Source organism: Rhinolophus hipposideros (genome assembly GCF_964194185.1).
Source record: "Rhinolophus hipposideros genome assembly, chromosome: 12".
Taxonomy (NCBI): Eukaryota; Metazoa; Chordata; class Mammalia; order Chiroptera; family Rhinolophidae; genus Rhinolophus; species Rhinolophus hipposideros.
The window spans coordinates 60,061,648-60,069,057 of NC_138058.1; positions in this window are offsets into that span (position 1 = coordinate 60,061,648).

Below are 7,410 nucleotides of genomic sequence, written 5' to 3' on the forward strand. Positions count from 1 at the left end.
ACGTGCCTTCGCCCACAGCTCCTCAGGGAAAAGGCGGCAGGATGCGAGCCCCAAGGCCTGTGGGAAGCAGTATCCTCAGCAGACAGGCTCCCTGGGCCAGCAGCAACACCCCCTCATCCCCCTGTGGGGCTGGTTGCCTTTGCTTACAGACTGAGATTTTCTGCCACAAAGTACGGCTGGCCCATGTTCATTGAAGCCACAGAGAAACTGTATACTGTGTACTTGCTCCCATTCAACAGATGTGGAGACCAAGGCCTTAGGTGAAGAGAAGCTCAGTGTGCAACCAGTTTCACAGCTGGAAAGTGCTGGAGGCAGGCTCCAGTCCTACATCTTCGGATTTTAGGTCCAGTCTCTTTCCATGAGCACAGAGAGCCCCTCCCCACCCCCTCACCCCCCTACCCCCCAGCCATGGCAGAGAGCATTCCTGTGGCACAGAGGAAAGGGCATCAAGCTTTTAGGCAATCAGACTTGGGTTCAATCCTGCTTCTGATACTATTGACTGCGTGAACTTGGGCAAGTTTCTGAATCTCAGTTTTCTCTTAAATTAAATGGATATGGTCAATGACACACTGGAGCTGGCTCTTTCCAGCTCCTGAAAGCCAGCTGCATGTATTTCTTTCCAATTCCACATGCAGTAACGTGAGGTTAGTTAGCTTGCCTTGTGCCATAGTGGAAGTATTTACACCACAGAAATGAGCAAACCCGACAAGTCCTTCCTTTCTTCCATTTAACAAACATTCACATTTTGCCAGGTGCCAACTTGTGCTAGGAAAACAAAAATGAACAAGGAAAAGTCTTATCCTAAAGGATTTCATAGAAGAGAAAAGAGGAAACAAGCAAGAGCCGCCAGGAATCTGTCCAGAGACAGGGGCTTACAGGGCACTGTGAGGGTCAATTGGGGTGGGATGGGGAGTAGGAAAAATATTTCTTTGCAAAAGAAGCAGCTTAAGAAATCATGAAGAGGTGTGAAATAGTCTAGAATGTTCTGGAAATTGCAAATGTAGGCTTGGGTTTAAAAGCTAAGCTTTGGTTTGGAGTCACACAGGCCGAGTTTGGAACCCTGGCGGTGATATTCACTATCTGGGTCAGCCTAGGCAAGTTATTAAACTTCTTTGAAACTGTTTCCTCACTTGTAAAATGGGACGATAACATTTACCTCACAGGGTCATTATGAGAATTAATTACGATGATTTATTCAGCAAAATATCTCTTAGGCACCCACTATGTACCAGACACTGTTCCAGGCACAAGTGAATGAAGTAGGTCAGGTCCCTGTCTTCCTGGAACTTATATTCTAGTGGAAGGGGACAGGCAGTGAACAAATGAAAACAGCTTGGTGTTAAGTAGCTGTGAGTGGTTGGAAGTAATAACGCAGGGGTTTGGGGAGGGTTCCCCAGGAGCAGTCCCTGAGATGAGGATTTGTTAAGGAAGTGCTCTCAGGGAGCACAGCACAGGGAGGAGAAGCAGAAAAGGGAGGGTGCAGATTAAGAAGTCCCACCGAGGGCAGCCTCGGCCAACCCTCAGGGGCTCTGGAGTGTAAGTTATGCTTGGAGAGTTCCCAGCCTAGACAAGACAAGATTCCATAAATCAGCATGTGCTTAGGATAGAGCCTGGGGTACATGTGGACCAGCAAATGAATGCCCTCCACCTTCATCAGTCTCTGTCTCTGCACTCCCTCCCCGACCCCTCCACACTGTGTGACTCAGTGATCCAGAACAACTTGTAGTTTCCCGAACACTCCACATCCTCTCGTGCTGGGTACCTCTGGCCCTGCTGTTCCTTCCTGGAACACGGTCTCCCTACTCTTCTCCCTGGAAATTCTTAGTCATGTTTCGAGTCACAGTTCAAATGCTTCCTCTATGTCTGTGAAGGCTCCCCCAGCCATCCCAGGGGCTTTCTTCTGTGTAACCTCTGCGTTGGTGTGGACTATCACTGAGGCAATGGCCTTGCTGTGGAACTGCCTGTTCATGAGCCTGAGAGCACCTGATGACCATGGGCAGCTCTTTTCTCAGCTCTGCGTCTCCAGAGCGTGGGGAATAGAGTAGGCCCCCAGGAAACATTGACCGAATAAATAGATGGCACTGAGACTTAGTAGATTTTGGTGAGTCAAATAATGTCACTAAGTGTCAGTTTTCCCATCAGTAATTATAGCTGCACCCAAATCATAGTGTTTTTAGTTGGTCAAATGAGATAATGAATATGAGCTCTAAGTGCTACCCAGATTCTTTTTTATAAAAAGGAAGAAGACAAAATATGCAGTCTTGAGCTCAGCAGTGGTGTTGGGGACCCAAATGGCTCCAGAAGACCTTGAGTCAGCCCAGAAGAGCTCTGGAGAGCTTTCGGTATGAGAGCTCCGAGCACGAGTCTGGGTAGCTTCCTGACTACTCTGCCACTTCTTCTGCCGCCAGCCGGGGCTTGAAGCTCCGGTCCTGGGAAGGAAATGTAACCCCCGTGGACACTCACTCCCCATTTGTAATAAGTCAGCAATAACAATACACATCTACGAGTAAGCCAGTGGTATTGAGGGGGACTGAGGCTTCTTCCTGTAGGAGGAAGACTGATGAAGGGAACCTTGCCAATTGGACACAGGACTAATCTGTGGTGACTGCTGCAGGTGAATCCTCATAGAGATGCCTTGACACTATAAACCTTGTTCCAGCCCATATCTATTTGGCTACATCAGCACATGGAGATAGCCTTCTCATGGAAGAGTTTATGATTCCAGCCTCCCTTCCTCAGACACACTATATGGCCTAAAGTGCTTTCTGTTACATGTTATTCATCTGTCAATGTGTATCATCATCAAAACACTCCTCAACTCCAGGAGGCCTGGCTTGCATTCCCACCATTTTGCAAAACTTCCCTTGCTTTCCCTAAGACACCAATAAGCTACTTTTGCCGAGTTCGTTAGCCTGGTATAACCCTGTTTCAGGCCCACTCTCTGGCCATTTAGCCAGTTCCCAATACTAATGGGTCCTGTGAAGATCCAATATCGTAGAGATGTAAAGTCTCCTCAAATTAATCTATAAATTCAGTGAAATCCCAATAAAAACTTAATAGGAGTTTTAAAAATGGAACTTTACAATCTAATTCTAAAAGTCATCTAGAAGAAAAAAGGCACCAGAACAGCCAGGAAAACTTTGACACAGTAAGAACAATGAGGAGGAAATAGCTCTTCCACATATAAAAATTTACTATAAAGTGGTCAGTACAGAATGATACTGATGTAAGAACAGATAATCCAAACAATGGAAAAGAGTGAAGAAAAAGATCCATGGAAATCTAGAGTATGTTAACAGGGCATTTTAATCACTAGGAAAGGGAAGACTGCTCAAGAATGGCTTGGGGACAAGCCATTCTTGTTCCCAATCTGAACAAGCCATAGATTACCCACTTAGGAAAAAATTAAGTTAGATATTATATTGGTGATGGTTTTACTGCCTGAAAGGAGAATTTATTCTAGCTATTTTATCAGAAAGGAATTTATGGGAAGAATTGTAGGGAGTGTTGGAGAAAGACTTTAGGTTGAGCTTACCAGAACAACTTCTAAAACCACAGTGCAGAACCGAGCCACTAAAGAAGACATCATTGCTACGACCTGGAAACTGCCAGATAGTAGGACGTTGTTTGCCATGGAGAGTATTCAAAACCATACTCTCTTTGCTAGGATCTGTGCTAGTAACACGGGGGCTATGATACAAAGGCAACACAATGGAGAAAGGATAGGCTTTTCAGCAAGACGTGCTGCAATAATTGGACATACACATGAAAAACAATGAATCTAGACACAGAACTTATACTCCTCACAAGAATTAACTCAAAATGGATCATAAACGTAAGTATAAAATACAAACTTATACACTTTCTAAAAGATGACATAAGAGAAAATCGAGGTGCCCTTGGGTTTGGCAATGATTTTTGAGATCCAGCACTATCCCATGAAAGAAAAATTGCTATGTTGGACTTTATTAAAATTAAAAACTTCTGCTCTGTGAAGGACACTGTTAAGAGAATGAAAACACAAGCCACGGGCTGGGAGAAAGTCTTTGCAAAAGGCATATCTCATAAAGTACTTATATCCAAAATATACAAAGAAAATAACCAACCCAATTTAAAAATGAGTGAAATCAGAACAGACACAAGAAAGACATACAGACGGTAAATAAGCAAATGAGAAAATGTTTAATATTGTACATCATCAGGAAATTGCAAATTAAAACAACGAAATACTAATACAATCTATTATAGTGGCTAAAATCCTAAACACTGACAACAAGAAATGCTGGCGAGGATGTGGAGAAACAGGAACTCTCATTCATTGCTAGTAGAAATGTAAATGGTACAGCCATTGTGGAAGACAGTTTGGCAGTTGCTTTTAAAATTGAACATAGGCTTACTCTACAGTCCAGCAATACTTCTCCTAGGTATTTACCCAAATGGGTTGATAACTTGGTCTATGCAAAAGTTTCACACAAATATTTATAGCGACTTTGTTCATAGTTGCCAATAATTGGAAGCAACTATGACATCCTTCGATAGGTGAATGGATAAACAAACTGTGGTATATCCATACAATTGAATAGTTTTTAGTGATAAAAAAAGGAGCTGTCAAGCTATGAAAGGACATGGAATAACCTTAAATCCATATTGCTAATTGAAAGAAGCTAGTCTGAAAAGGCTACATACTATATGGTTCCAATTGTATGATATTCTGGAAAGGACAAAACCATAGAGACATTAAAAAAAATCAGTGGTTGCCAGGCATTCTGGGAGAGGAAGGGAAGGAAGAATAGATGGAGTACAGGGTATTTTTAGGGCAGTAAAACTCTTCTGTATGATACATTAATGGTAGACACATGACATCATTCATTTGTCAAAACCCATAGAACTGTTCAATACACAGAGCCAACCCTAATATAAACTATGGACTTTAGTTAATAATACTGTATCAATATTGGTTCATCAATTGTAACAAATTACCACACTAATGCAAAAAATTAATAATAAGGGAACTTGCCCATTGTTTCTATTAACGTAAAACTGCTCTAAAAATAAAGTTTATTAAATTAAAAATAATATATTGGGTGAAAAAATGGGCAATAAATATAACATGATAATATAGTAGTCATTCATTCTAGTTTTCTCAGGGCAGTTTTGGTTTATACCTGTTGTCCTGGTGTCCCACTTGGTTTAGTATTTGCCATTCTGACAAGTGTCTTGGTTTGAGTGATAAATTATATGGTCACCCTACACAAAAAGTTATTGATAATATATGATGAATTCCTATAAAGCAATCAGGAAAAATAAATACTCCAGGAGAATCATGGGCAAAATATATAAATCTATGTATTAGTTTGCTAGGACTGCCATAAGAAAATACCACTTATTGGGTGGCTTAAACAACAGAAATTTATTTTCTCACAGTTATAGAGGCTCGAAGTCCAAGATAAAAGTGATCAAAGTGTTGACAGATTTGGCTTCTTTTGAGATCTCTTTCCTTGGCTTGCAGATGACTGCCTTTTCACTGTGTCCTCACATGGTCTTTCTTCTGTGCACGCATAAGCCTGTGTCCTAATCTCCTCTTTTTATAAGGACAAAAGTCACATTGGATTAGGGCCCACCATGTGACCTCATTTTACCTTAATTACTGCTTTAAAGGCCCTATTTCCAAATATAGTCACATTTGAGATGCTAGGGATTAGAACTTCCATATATGAAATTGAGGGCGACACAATTCTGCCAATAACAATAGACATCTCACAGAAGTACAAATGGCCAATAAATATATGTCAATATGTTTAACATCATCAAAAACCAGAGACATGCAAATTAAAAATAATAACTGACAGCTTTCCCAAGATAATGACAAAAAACAATAAAAGAAGGTTGATTCTATGAGGGTTGGCAAGCATTAGGGAATTGCCATTTCTTGATGGAACAAACTGATATGGCTTTTTTGGAGGGAAACTTGGCAGACTCTATCAAAATGAAAAAGTGCATATCCTTTGACCTAGAAGTTTCACTTCTGAGACTTGATCCCACAGAAATACTTACAGAGGCACAAAGAGAAAAGTATAAAGATGTTAATTGCAGTATTTTTTGTAATATTTAAAAATTGAAAAATTATTTAAATTTCTATTGATAGATAAATAAGCTATGATACGTTCATATTATGGAATATTACACTGGGGTTAAAAAGAATGACGTAGGCCTATGATAAAATGAATATCATAAAACACATTAGGTTAACTCCAAAAAGAAGAAATTGGGAACAAAGAACAGATGGCACACATAGAACACAAACAGCAAAATGATAGATTTAAACTTAACCATATCAACAATCACATTAAATGTAAATGGTCTAAGCACCTCAAATAAAAGGCATAGATTATAAGACTGAATTTTTTTAAAAGCACGATCAAACTATACACTGCTTACAAGAAACTAATTTTAAATATAGTCATAAATAGGTTAAAAGTTGGATAAAGATATATCATGCTAATACTCATCAAAAGAAAGGTGGTGTGGCTATCTTAATATTAATACAAAGCAGATTTCAGAGCAAAGTATATTTCCAAGGATAAAAAAGGTCATTTCATAGTGATAAAAGAATTAACTCATCAAGAGAACATGGTAATCCTAAATGTATATGCACATAATAAGAAAGCTTCAAAATGTGTGACATGACCCAGAACTGCAAAGAGAAATAGACAAACCCACAATTATAGCCATGGATTGCAAATCCTCCTTTCTTCATTTCTACTCTTGCTATATGGGCCTTTCTTTATCTCTCTAAACTCTTAATTAAATTCAAGATACTTTTCAGATCATTTTGTAGTCTCTAGTTCCTCTGGTGTGAATGATCTCATTTGTTGGGCCAATGGAATGTCTGTTTTGGCATTGGACTTCCCCATATATTTTATAATTTTTGTGAGCTCATCTTCAACGGGTTATTTTTCACAAGAGTCCTGGAACTCTTGTGAAGAGAACTCTTATGGCGTAATTTCACTATTGCCTTTTCCTACTCTTTTGGGGTTTTACTCTTTTTGACTCTATGGATGTAAGTTTCTGTTTCATTTCTTGTGTGTAGAATTTTTCTTTTGCTTGCTTTTGAGCTTAGCTATGTTTTAAAATAAAAATTTTAAAGAATTTGCACAATTTTACTGTTTGAAGCAGGTTTGGAAAATTCCCAAATCAATTACTTTTTGGTTTTGACTGGATGAAACACTAGGTCTCTTATGACAAAACTTTGAAATTAGCCTTCACCCAATTGCTATCCTTGTTGTTTTTTGTCCTAGAATTATAAAATAACTTTGTGATGTGTTTATAAGTTGTTTTTTTCTAAAACTGGAAAAAATGCCATTTAGCAGTATAAGCTGTCTGCCTTTTAGGATGTAGATTAAAATTTGC